Raw genomic sequence first — 14,038 nt, forward strand, 5'->3', positions numbered from 1 at the left:
CAGAAGAATAGAAATTTTGATTAAACAAACTGTTGAAGAAATAGAATTTCTTATCAAAATCTCTTTCCCAAAAAAACACAAAATACAAAAATCTTAAAGGTAACTTAGGAAATCTATAAGGAACAGATCATTTGTACCTTGTTCACAAAATAAAAAAAAAAGGAAAAATAGAAAAGAAAAATTATCCATCTCATTTTACTAATACCAAAATATAACAAGGACATTATAAGTAATAGAATTATATGCCACTTGGGTAAACACAAATATAAAAATCCAAAATAAAATATAAGCAAATAAAAATCAAGAGCATATTTTTTGAGGTGTGAGCAAATACTTTTACCAAAGGACTAAAAGGATCATCTAATACAAGAATAAAGGAGAAACATCACATGACTTTCTCAGCAGTCACACAAAAAAGTATTTGTACCACATGTCCTGGCAAGTCCTAATATTCTAAGATGTAAGAATTAGAAAGGAAAATTCAAAACTTGCTCTATTTGTAGTAATATGTGAAAACCTCAAAAGCATTGATCAACAAACAGAACAAATCACAAAGTAAAGCAATCTTTATGCATTGAAAATAATTTTTAAAAAACTAATAAGGTTTCTATACATTAACTTGAAGAAATACTAGGGGAATAAGGATCCTACTATGGCAGCAAGAAAAACTGTACAGTTTCTAAGAATAAAACTAAAAAATCTAGATAAGAGCTGTACAGAGAAAATTTAGAAAGTGTTACTGAGAATCATAAAATAAAATTTAAATACATGGGAAGATACATCATTTTCATAGTTGGAAAGACTTAATTTCACAAAGGTACATTTTCAATCCCAAATTAATATGCAAAGTCAATGAAATTACAATCCAAATTTTGACAGAGATATTTGTATAGAGCTACACAAGATAATCCCAAAACGCATGTGAACGACTGAGAGGCCAAGTTATCTAAAGATCTAAAGATAAATTGAAGAATAACATCATATCAAGTTTTATAATAAAACAAGAGTGTGGTACTGGCATAGCAATGGCAATAGAACAATGGAACCCAGTACAAGCTCAGAAAAAGACATTTTTTGGCTCAATGGTGGAGTGTTTGCCTGGCCCACCCAAAACCTTGAGTTTAATCCTCAGCACCACAAAATAAATAAAATAAAATATAAAGTAAAGTAAAATGAAATAAACAGAAAAAGGAAAGAAAAAAAGAGACAGATTTCATATGGCACAAAAGTAGACAATAAACAAAGGTGAATATTGAACTAGTGAGAGAAATATGGTAGTTTAAGACATTTTCATTTGAAAGAAAAAGAATTAGCTTTCAACCTCATTCCATTCACAAAGAAATGTAAAAGCTAAATAAGAGTAAACTCTCTAGAAATTGAAAAAAAGGGTAATTCAAAAATAAACCACTGGCCAGGTATGGTGTAATCCCAGCCATACCATAGACTTTACTAAGAGGATCAACGTCCAGGGCTCACCTTGAGTAAATATGCAAGACTGATCCAAAAATTAACTGAAGCAAAAAAGGGCTGGGGCATGGCTCAAGTGGTACAGTGCCTGCCTAGAAAGTATAAGGCCCTAAGTTCAAACCCCTGTTCTACCAATAAATAAATAAACAAACAAATAGAAGACACAAGTTAGTACAGCCATTATGGAGAATGATATGGCGATTCCTCAAAAAATTCAAAGCAGGGGTACTATATGTTCCAGTAATGCTACTGCTGGGTATATATCTGAAGGAAATGAAATCAATGTATCCAAGAGACATCTGCACTCTCATGTTCGTTACTGTACTCCTCAAATAGCCAAGATATGGAATCAACCTAAATGCCCATCAATAGCTGAATGGATAAGGAATTGTGTTATATGTGTATGTACATATATGTACATTTACACAATGAAACACTATTTAGCTATAAAAAAAAGAAGGAAATCCTATCATTTTCAGTAATACAGATTAACCTGTAGAGTCTTAAGCTAAGTGAAATAAGCCAGACAGAGAAAATGAAGTACAGCTGGGCATGGGGGCCCATATCCGTTATCCCAGCTCCTTGGAAGGCAGAGGCAGGAGGATCAGGAGTTCAAGGCTAACCCAGGCAAAGTTAGCAGGACCTTATCTCAAAAACAAAATAAAAACAAAAAGACTGGGGTCATAGCTCAAGTGCTTGAGTGCTTGCCTAGCATTCATGAGGCCCTGGGTAAGTCCCAATGAAAGAACAAAAAAGAGAGAAGAAAGGGAGGGAGGGACGGAAGGAGGGAGGGAATTAGAAGGGAAGTACTGTATGATCTCACTTGTAAGTCAAATCTAACAAAGTCTTACACGTAAAAGCAGAGAGTGGAATGGTAGTCCCGAGGGGATGGCAGCAGGGAAGATGACAACAGAATTAGATATGTTAGCCAAAGTACACAAAATCTGAGTTAGATAGAGGAATAAGTTCAAGAGATCAATCATAAAATAAAGTGACTATAGTTAATAACAACGTATTGTATTCTTAAAAAGTTATCACCACAAAAAGTTATAAGAATATGAGATAATGTATGTGTTGACTAGCTTTTTTACCCAATGTACAACATACATACATTTCAAAACAGCATACTGTCCACCAAAAGTACATAAAATTTATACTTGCTGATTGAATTTCAACCATCTATATGCAATAAATATTTACTAAATAAATGAAAGAATAATTTAAATTATTAAATAAAAAATAACAAGTAAAAAAATGGAATACACAAATCACTAACTATGAAATTTCCTAAAAACTAAAAAGCTCAACTAAAAAGGCTTAGTTAAATTTAAATTAACGAAAATTTCTACTTGTTAAACTCAGCCATAAGTAAAGTGAAGATAGATGCAACCCACAGAATTAATATCCAGATTCCACAAAGAATTTCTACAGGTAAATTTTAATGACAAGTAAAAAGCAGAATATAGTGAGTATAGCAAAATATTAATTTGTAATAAAATTGGGTGACAAACACATGGATTATGTTGTGTTGTTCTCTGCGGTTTTCTGTGTGGTTGAAATATGTCATAATAAATTTAGATAAAATAAAAGCAGTGTTTTAACATCATTGCAGACAGACATGCAATATTCAAGTTTAGTTAATTCTGACACCAGCAGGTGTGAATGAAACACTGGAACTCTCCAGTTAAGGAATTCACTTCCCTTTTCTGGAAAATGTGAGCAGTTACAATAACACCCATCTGTGAGTAGGGGCTGCATACATGACTTGTCAATAGATAGTACTTAATAAAAGCTACTTTTAGGTTAATAATGATATCATTAATCCTACCTCTTCTATCTTATTCCTCTCTCACACATAATGTCCTTCAATCTACCCACAAACAGGTAAGTTATAGTGAGCATTCAGCCTAATTGATATAACACATGCTTTTGAGCAGTGTGTAAGGTGGATTTATTTCTAAGAAGACTTGATGAGTCCAGGTCTGTACAAACCCTAAAGTATGAAAGTAATAAGCACTTGTTACCCACACATCCATCAGAGTCCTCTAACAGCTCTAAAGCATTTACCCTCTGCCTTACATTTACTACTTCCTACTTAGGTGTTAACTGGTAACAAAGGTGTTAATGAGTATTCTTGTGTTCTAAGAGAAGACTCAGAAATAAAATATCTTTCAGACTCAAATTACAGTTATTAATGGCAGATTAATTCTATCCTAAACTCCCTCAATCACACCAAGTAGGAATATCTTATAAAGTGGGATTGGGGCTGGAATTGCAGTAGTCATGTGCTCTCACCTCTAAGCCAATATTCTTGCATTTACACAGACACAGACATGCATACACATACAGAGAGAGAGAGAGAATTTTTTTCTCACCTAACCTCTGCTTCTGTATAATAAGTAGAGCAATCTAGAATAGACTGATCATTATATCCTAATATCATGCTGTGGTCTGCAGGCCAAAGGTCTTGTCCCTGGAAGTACATACGGTCTCCCTGGAGAGGGACAATCATCCCTAGAGTCAATTATCCAAAGAGGTGGCAGGTTCCCGAAAGGCAGGCCTCAGGCAGGAAAGAGAATTTTATTTCTCTCCAAGCCTCATTTTACAGGACCTGTTCTTCAAGGAGTCAAGATGCCTGGGGTGAGCTCCTGGGTAATTGATGCTGAAGAGATGCCCACCCTACAGAGATAGGCTGAGAGCTGGGATGAGATGAATCACATCACTTCCAGAAAACAAGCAGTAGCTTCTACAACAGATTATGTAGTGTGGTTTCCTCCCTGGGTTTGCTTCTCTTTGACTTTTGCTATAGTTTAAATACAGTATGTCTCCCCTGAAATTCATGTTGGAGTTTAATACCCATTGTTAGGTATTAACAATGCAACTATGTTATTAAAACTTAATCCAACTATGGTGTTTAGAGGTGGGGCCTTCAGGAGGTGATTAAGATTAAATAAGGCCATCAGTGAGAAGCCTCTATGATTTAATCTCCATGATTGAATAAGAGAGAGTGAGGAATCAGAGGGCACATGCACACATATGTGTATACACAAGCTCCCTGTCTCTTGTCTTGAGCCGCACCTTGGGGCTCTGCCAGAAAAGAAACTATCACTAGGTGCTGCCTCTCAACCTTGAACTACAACAATAAGCCAAAAACCAGCCTCTTTTCTTCATTAGTTACCCGGTCTGTGACATGGTATTATTAGCAGCAGGAAGTTGACTAAGACAGCTCTCTTCTCAAATCCTCAGAAAAGTGTTACTGAAGCATGCAGGCACTGTCATTCTGTGTCTATACTTGTCTTATTAGTGTGCATTTCTGTGTGGGAATTAATGATAGCTCCTCAAATACAAGCCATTTCTGTGGGTTTTTCTTGTAATCTCAGGAAGTAAAACCAGGATTATAAAGAATATTTAAACATGCTATTATATGTCTGCTCACAAATTCTCAACAACACCCCTTCCTCCAATGGAGAGATATTCCCCCATTATCAATAAGATAAGTTAGTTCTGTTTGTGTGGCAAATCATTCCAAAATTTAGTGATTTTAAACAAGTCATTTATTATTAACCTATGATTACATGGATTGGATATGTGGGCTGGGCTCAGTGGGGTGGTTCTTCTGCTGGTCTCCCCCCAGGGTTCACAAGTGGGATAGGGGCTGCTAGGTCTAGGATAGCCACATTCACATGGCTGGCAATTGGCAGCTGTCAGATGGCATGACAAGGATGACTGTGCCATGTATTTCCAGCATGCTAGCCCAGGTGCAATGAAATCGAGGTGGGTAAGGGCTCCTGAGAACAGCGAAAGAAGAAAACTTCAACACATAATTATTTATCAGGTCTCTGTCTGAGTACCATTTGGTAATGTACCGTTGACTAAAGAAAAGCAGAGAGGCAAAATATGAAAATCCAAGCCCAGAGTTAATTAGGAGCATTAATTCCCAAGTATAAACATGAGGAAAGGAATTGTTTCAGCCATTTTTTGAGAACAATTTACTATTATTTGAATAGCCTGGATCTTATTTTATGACACAATGAAGAATTTTCCATAGCCACACAACATATTCACACACTCACATTCACACTTGTACATACAGATGCATTTCATATTCTCACATAAAAGTACATGTACATACACGACAGTGATATATGATCCAAATGTGAACACATACCTACAAGGACAGAGTTACATGGAGATATACATACAGGCACCAAGTCAATTTACAAGGCAAGGTTTTTGCTGTACACACTCTTGTTTCATTTTAACTCCCAGCTTCTCCTTAAGAGAAATTTCCATGGCAAATTCTGGAGAAAGAATCCACTGCTACAAGCCATCCTTTGATATGAAGGGTTAAGCGATTAAAGATGACCCAGCCTGCCAGGTGCAGGCCCATCTCTGTGGTCTGATTTCTCAAAATGATACAGCTCACTTCCCAGCAGTGATTGCAAGATTTAAATCTAAGTCAGGAGAGAGAAAAATGCAATTCTTAGTACAATGTTAGTTAGAGCACAGCTAGAGACAGCATAACCGATGAACAGATGGAATTCTACAGAATTGTTTAACCCTTTGACTAGATGGAAAATAAGAAGATGCATTTCCATGGTGCTTCAGAGCTCAGGGCCTTAAGAGGTCTTCTGGTTTAATTCCCTGAGTATCTAAAATAGATGTATATTCTAGAAATGATATGACTTTAAATATTTTTTCAATTCCTACTGGAAGCATAAGACTTTGTTCTGTGCTTTCATATCTCTATGCATATATTATAAACAATTTATAATTAATAACTATTTACATTCATGTTTTAAGTAACAATATTATTGAAAAATGTGTTAAAAAAGGATTACATATATTTCCATTTTTCTCAAGTTCCTGTTGACTTTGGTGGGAAACAATTTTCTTTTCCATATAGGGGAAAAATTTCTACAGAATTTATATCTGACCAGCCAAATGGGGTTTCAAATATGTGCCATTCTTATAAACTCATTTCTCTTCCTATAAGCACTCAGGTCAAGACTATTCTATATTCCCCCAACACTACCAACTAGACCATTAGAACCACATTTTACAGTTGACACCTTTCCCTTCTTAAGGCTTAACACTTTCCTGTTCTCAGCCAAGCATACAGCCCTGCCTTCTCCCCTCCCAACTCAATTAGCTGCTGGATCACAGACATACTTGCCAATGTAGTGGAGAAATGAGGGAACTGGAAACAAGTGGAAGATGACCAGTTTGGTATCAGAAAACTGACTATAATTGGCAAAGACAGTTCTTTGAGGTACACATCTCACCACTGACCTGTCAGTAGTATAAGAGTGCCTATAGTGATCACCTCAAGGATGGAAACTCAAGTGCACAGAGGCCCAGGCTGGAAGCCTAAAGTGAGAAGGCAGATGGGTGTGACTGGAGAGTACATGGTGCCCTCTGCTCAGCCCACTGGGCCTAATATGTCCAGACTAAAGTCTTTCACTTTTTAAATGTTGCCAATTAGTTCAAATTATGTCTGTCTGCAGGCCAGAACACTCAATTAATCAATCAAACAAACAAATAAACCAGAAAAAATAATCAAATTTCCAAAGCACATACTCTGATCTTAAGAATCCCTGTTAAGCAGGAAATAACAGGACTGAGACTCAACTTCCATTCTACTAAGACATCTTTGATCTGATCCCAAAGAGACTGTATTCCAAAAATGAGCCCTTGAACAGGATCCTCCTGTTCCTCCTGTTCTAGGTCCTGACACCAAAGACAGCCTTTTGTTCCTCAGCTGGATAAGGCAACTATAGTCCAACACAATGCTATGCTTAAGAACACGCATCTAATTTCCAAACTAATCCTTGTCCTGGTTAAGTCTTTTAACCAGGGCACCTTGCTCTAAGTTCTGCCTTATTTATAACTAATTTTTACAGTGATGTGCCAGGAAACCATGAACCTCCTGAATGATAAGACTTAGCCAGTTCCCGCTTCCTTTGCAGCCTGGAGAAACCCCGTGGTGTGACTCCCCGATACTAATACATGAAGACATTTACATTCAATCTTTTAATTTTCTTTCATTTCTTCTTTTACTTTGGAGAGGAGTTATCAGTGTCAAAGAGTTTCTGCCTTCATCAGCTCAGGCAGCCCCTTCTCCTGCCTTTGGCAGAGGGTAACTGGGCAGTCCATTCCCACATCTGCTACCCTCCTGAGTCTCTGGAGGGACCAGTGCTCCTGATGGGTGCAAGCCTGACACCTATGCTGCTCCTCAGTACTGCATCCAGCCTTCTTGAAATCCTGCCTCATTGTTCTGTGACCTTTTATACTGGGGACTCTACCTCCCTTCCCCCAGAGGAATTCTCCAAGGACAGGGATCATGGTTTATGATGCTTTTTAGGTCTTCACAGAGTACATCTAATGTATTTGTCTCAAGTAGAAATGTGAGAACATTTATCACCTGCTGGTATGCCAGCTTATAAAATAGGCACAAGGTGATGTGGGAGAAGATCAGGAACCAGACATGTCTCAGGAGAATACATGGCTTCTTTATCACATCAGTGTGGTAGGTGACCACAAACAGGTTGAGCTGGCAAGAGCTTAGAAAAGGTAAGATTCCTGTTTGAAGAGACCCTCCCACCATGACCACTGATGCCTGAGTAAGTAATAAGGTCAGTGAGCTGAAAAGTCTAAGTGATACTGTGCCCCACATGCTACTCTAAACATTCAACAGGTATGATCTCTTTTAATCCATACAAGCTATGCTGGTCTCAGCTCCACAAGTATGGACCCTGAGGCTCAGAGCAGTCAAGTTACTTGCAGATGTAAGTATGCAGCCATCAGGTAGGTTTAAGCCCAGGTCCTCCATTCCAAAGCTCTTCCTGTCAACTCCTATGCTGTCGGATAAGAAGGCAGACTGAAACTGCAGTTCCATTGGCTAGGAAACAGGTTTACATACATTCAAACTATGTGCCTCAAATCCTTTTTGGACCATAGTAAAGCATTAAATAACAACTTATAAATAAATAAGGAGCTTAATAAATTCATCCGCACACGCCTGCTTAAAGTCAATCCTGCCTCTGAGTGAGAGGCTCCCCTGGGGGAAAATGCAGGTGCCAAACTCCTAAAGAGGCAGACATTATGAAATGGAGGGTGACAGGAGAGGGAGAGGAAAAACAAAGGCTCCCAGGGCAAACGGTTCTGAAGGCAGTCCCCAGCATTGCACACTCTGTCTTCTCAAAGCCTCTCTGCTGGGGTTCATGACCTTGATTCCTGTCACCCAATCATCTGTAATTGCTGCTGAAGGACTCCCTCTGCTTTCAGCCCCTTCCGTCAACACAGCCCACTCACCAACGTCAGATTGTGTCATGTTCCTACTCCAACACGTTCAGGGACTCCCATTTAGACTGAAGTCTAAAATCCTCAGCTCAATTCAAGGACTTTCATACTCAGCCTCCAACCAGCCAACCAGATTTTTTCCCCAGCTGCTGGCTGGTTCAGGCCCAGAACATGACTCACTGCATCATAAATGAGCCTGTCCCTCATCGCCTCCCACCCCCCACTGTCCTGTGTCTCACTCTGCTTCCACATGGAATCTCACTGTCTTCTCTCAGGTTGCCAACAACATTTGCAGAGCACCCCTAGGTATTAGGTACAGTCCTGGCTTATAAGCTCAGACATCTCCTTCAACACTTAGCCCAAATGTTACCTTCTTCATAAGGTGTTCATCAGTCTCCTGGGGAGAAGTAACTCCATCTGGAAGCAAATGTGCCCAAATATTTACAATATTTGGCCTTGAAGCACAGGTACACATCTGCCTCCCTGGGCACTGTACGCCCCTCAGGGGCAGGGAGTGTGACATCCATGGCAAGCAGCCCATCATTTATCATGGTGAGCTTCTGTCCAATCACTACTGGACTGATGGGAAGTTCCACAGTTCTGAATTTATCATTTCCTATTGTCATGTAAACCACAACAAAGAAAGTATGTTATTGAAACAATCTTCAAAATAGAAGGGAATAAATTCTGTGAAGCATCTAATTGCTGCAAAGACATAATAAAAATTGCCCAGTCTCCTGGGTAATTCTGATTTATCTAACATTTTTCCTGCTGTGTACCTATACAATTAAATAAACTATGTAAATCCATAACACTTTGTGCTGTCAGACAAGGGCTATGTGAGTCATGATAAAGAGAATTGAAAATATACTGTCCATTCCTCCTTGGACTTAGATTCTAACCTCTAATGTTAAAAATAAAAGTGGGTATCAGGCTCAAGACCTATTCATTCAGTCAGCCAGTTGGAAACCATTTATTAAATGTCTGCTGCATGGAGTCTTGCAGTTTGACTACAAAGTAAATGGATGCAGTTTCTTTCTTCAGGTGTTTCTACTCTGGTCTGGAATACAAGACTTACTCAGATGAAAGAACCAAACTAAACAAATTCTAAGCAAGAGACAAGTAATGTAAATTATTAATATGAATGCCAAAGAGAAACCAAAGTAAAAAATCCAAACAAGAGAATATCAGAAAACATGTATTTGAACCATCTTTCTCATTAGAGCATAATTTTCAAGCCTCAAAAAAGCTCTGTATTAAGCACCTTTCAAGTATCAGGTTCAGGTAGTTCCTGGGCATGGAGAAAATCAGTGTTTAAGCTATCTAATCCTTTATGCCTTGCATTTATACATTTATCCCTCGATTTATTCAAAAAGTATTTATTAAGTGCTTTCCATGTGCCAGACCCTTTGCTAGTGCCTGGGATATAGTGGGAAACAAGAGGTTATGATCCTTACAAACTAATGGCATCATATAAAAGGGTCTTTTTTACACCTGAACTTCCTATGTTCAGATGGAGGTTGACATTCAAGTGAGTTAAATTTCTAGGCACAGAATGGATGAAAGGGAAGGCAGTACAGAGGCAGGACGGATGGCAGGAAGAAACCTTACTGAGAATAAACACCAGTCATTTCAGCATTTCAAAGTTTAAGATGGGGGGATTGTTATATGACAGCACAGGGAAGAAGGAAAGGGGCTCCTGCCCAAAAGAGAAATTACACAGGGTTCTATACCAGGGTCAACCCTGCCTCCACCACTCCAAGCTGAGAGTTGGCATTGCTGCCATAAATAGCAGAGCCAAGAAGTGAAAAAACAATGAAGTGGGCCTGCCATCAATGAGGAAGCATCATGCAATGCCAGAACTTGATTTGGAAAGTATTCATAAGGCTTTCTTGGCTAGGATATTTTAGACAAAAATAGAAATATTCTCATCAATGATTTATAAGATTTCTTTAGAGAGATGGGGCCAAACCCAGTATAACAAAGAGCAAAATAGCACACCCCTACTTGTCCCTGTGCTGGAAATCATGGGTCAGGGGACTAAGCCATGTGAGGGTGCTCTTTGTTTCTAACCCAGAAATTAAAACGGGAAAAAGCTACCAATTTAGCCAGACTGAACCTCAGAATTTCAGTCATTTTTTGGACTCTTCCAACAGCAACTTTATTCCTCCCTTGGGTGGAAACCTCCAGAAAAGATATTTGAGAGCTGCATATCTATTGTGGAAACTGACGATAATATTTAAAAGTTAGCATCCAATCAGATAGGAATATTATCCCAAACAGATAGCATCTTCTTCTGGATTCAACTCTTGCAGGAGGAGGGGATAGGGACCAAGGAATGAAATAAGAACAGATTTAGAAAGAGCAGATAGGAAAAAAACACCTCCTCACAATAAGGTAAGGTCATTTCACGGTTATTGGCTGAGTTTATTATGAACCCATTCTTGGATTCTGTTCATTTTCAATTATGCATGAATTGCCTCCATCTCCTAGATCCATGGAAAACATGGGATGGGAGTGGAAAAGGCACCTCTACCTTGTACTGTTGTCAGTCTCCCAGTCCCTTGTCTCTATTTCATCCCCCTCCCCAGCCAATTTTCCTAAAACCAAAATTTTGATCAAGTCACCATTATGGTGGGGACAACCTACAGGATCAAGATGATATTCAAGGCTCTCTGGTCATTCAGTCAAGCAGTGAACATTTACTTGGGCACAGGTGCAAAGCACTATGAATACAGACAAATAAGAAAAGGCCTTCAAGGAGCTTACAGTCTACTGGGGCAGAGAAGGGGAGGAATTGTCAAGCAATTAATTAAACAACCGCAATTGTGCAAATGGCTGCAAGTGCAGAGTCCCTCAAGAGTATACGGTGGGTTATGTGTATCTTAGCCTACACAGTCAGATAAAAGAGGCATTCCCAAAGCAGTGATTTTTCAGCAGAGAAGTAAACTCTAAGCATCAGGTATTGAGCAAGAAAGAGAGAAAGGATCCCAGGAGGGACCACAGCATGAAAGAGATCCTGGTTATCTATAAACCAATGGGAGCAGAGAGGATGAGGATGAGAGTGGTACAAGCCTTATCCAGGACAAGTGGAAGGAATGGTTGATAGGAGACAGCTCTAGAAGGGAAGGCAGATGAGATGGGGTGGGTTATAAGGATCCTGGAATACCAAGTTGATGAGAGTGGGTTCTATTTTGGAGATAATGGAGAGCCATTAAAGGCTTTTAAAGAAGGAACTGGCAAGGCCAGCTCTGTTTTAGAAAGTTTATTCTTTTCCCAGAGCAAAGTATTTGTAAGTAAGGGAAAGCAAGGCCAAGGGCAAAGAGACCAGTTAGCAGACTATGGCAGTCAAGTGAGACAGAATGAGGGCTGGTGGAAAGGAAGTGAAGGTGAAGTAGAGCTAACAGAACTTGTAGACGATAGGCATCTGTAGATTGAGTGAGCGGATGAGGCAGGAACATTCCTGTCCTGGCTGAGATGACTGGCTAGATGATGAGACCACTAGCCAAAACTTCAGTGGAGGAAATACTTCCATAAGAAAGGAGGTTCTTCTCATGGAGAGTTCTAGAAGCTGTAAAGGGGTTGGAGCTCAGTCGAGACCATCAGTGAATGGAGTAGAACTGCCACCTATGCAAGCAGGTAGTGGCCCTAGAAGATGGCAAAGACTGAAAAAAAGAAAAGTTCAAAGGCAAGACTAGGGTAACTCCAACATTTAAAGACCCCACCACAAAGAAAGAGAACTCAGGTGACGGGACCAGTGGGAAGTGGCAGGTGGACAAAGAGAGTAATTATGTCTTAGAAGAGAAAGAGGAGACCTCAAAAGGGAGATAGCATTAAGACGAAGACTAAATGTGGCTACTGGATTTGGACATTAGGAAGCCACCAATGACTTTGGTAAGAATGACTTTGGTAAAGTGGGAAGGGCAAAACCAGATAGGAGTATTACAGACCAAAGAGAAAGAAGTAGAGAGAGCAAGTTGATGTGGCTGCCTATTTCACAAGCTGTGGCAAGGGAAAGGAATAAGACAAGGGGACATCTGTGAGTAAATGCATGATAATGGAACTTTCTTAGTGGATATTAGCTGTAGAAAAGGGTTTCATTGTGATATTTCCATATATGCTTATAATGTATTTTGATCATATTCATCTTACCATCACCCTCTGCTTTCACCCTGACCTTCCCACTGTCCCCCTCCCCCAACATTATAACAGGACTTCTTGAAGGAGCTGGCTGCCATGTGAAGGAGTAAGCTCCCCATTGCTGGAAGTAGCGAGGCAGACTGCGGAAGCCATAGGGGTGCGAGCGAATGGATTCTTCCAGTGAGTGTGGGAGTAAAAAGAAGATGGGGAAGGTCTATTCCAAATCCAAGGTTCCATGCTTCCATGGAAAATGAGATTAGTCAAAACAATCACCACTGCAGTCTGTTGTTTAAAATTAAAGAGCCAAGGAGAATTCCAAGATGGCGGCTAGAGGTAGGAAGCAAAAAGTGACCCTCCTACAGTGAAATCTTGGAGAGATGCTGGAGACACACTTTGCAGGCATAATCACTGAGAAAAGGCATAACTTTGACCCCTCCACATCTCCAGCTGGTGCAGAGAATCTCCACCTCACGTTAAACGGAGAAACCAGGAGGGCCCCCAGGGCTGCCAGTGGCCGGCACCCATACGGCTTGGGAAGACGTGGACCAGGTGAGCTTCGTGGTACCGCAGTTCCCCCACAGACAAGCCTGGGCCAGAGCAGCATAGCCCCCTGGACAGACTGACCTCCACCCGGGAAAAAAAGAGAAACTGAGTACTAAGCAATAAGAACAGTTAAGACACGCTGGAAAGAGGGTGGGGCGCCCTGAGCGCTGAAGATTGGGGGAAGGGACTCCTTCCCGGGACTGTAAATAAACGAGCCGGGCGGGCCGGAGAGGCTCTGGCGGGAGCGGGGCGCGCCAGCAACCAGGAGCGGGGACGCTTGTGAGAGGAGGGAAGACCCACTTCCCACCTGAACTGTAAATAAACACGCAGGCCTGACAGTGTCGCCTTTCCCAGTGCTTGGAAAGGGAAAAGCCTGTAGCAGAGGCCCCCCTCCCCCGCACAGGAGAACTCTGAGCAAACAAAGCCTGTGGGACCAGGTGAGTGCTAGCTCACCCCAGAGATCTGCATAAATAACGCCGCCAGCTACAGGCTGAGAGCAGCAGGCAGGCAAGCCACAGTTGCAGATACCACTCTCAGAACTGCCTCCAGACGCTTTTTTTTTCTTTTTCTCCCTACCTTTGATGAG

The 14,038-nt window shown here is 40.3% G+C and overlaps 1 long non-coding RNA gene across 1 annotated transcript in view; it reads right to left on the minus strand.

Annotated features, from left to right (window-relative positions):
* The window catches only part of LOC141422482 (uncharacterized), a 53,591-nt gene that overhangs the window by 21,369 nt on the left and 18,184 nt on the right, over nucleotides 1-14,038 (minus strand). The gene's annotated exons all lie outside the window — the stretch shown is intronic.

This window comes from Castor canadensis, chromosome 4, assembly GCF_047511655.1.
Source record: "Castor canadensis chromosome 4, mCasCan1.hap1v2, whole genome shotgun sequence".
Classification (NCBI taxonomy): Eukaryota; Metazoa; Chordata; class Mammalia; order Rodentia; family Castoridae; genus Castor; species Castor canadensis.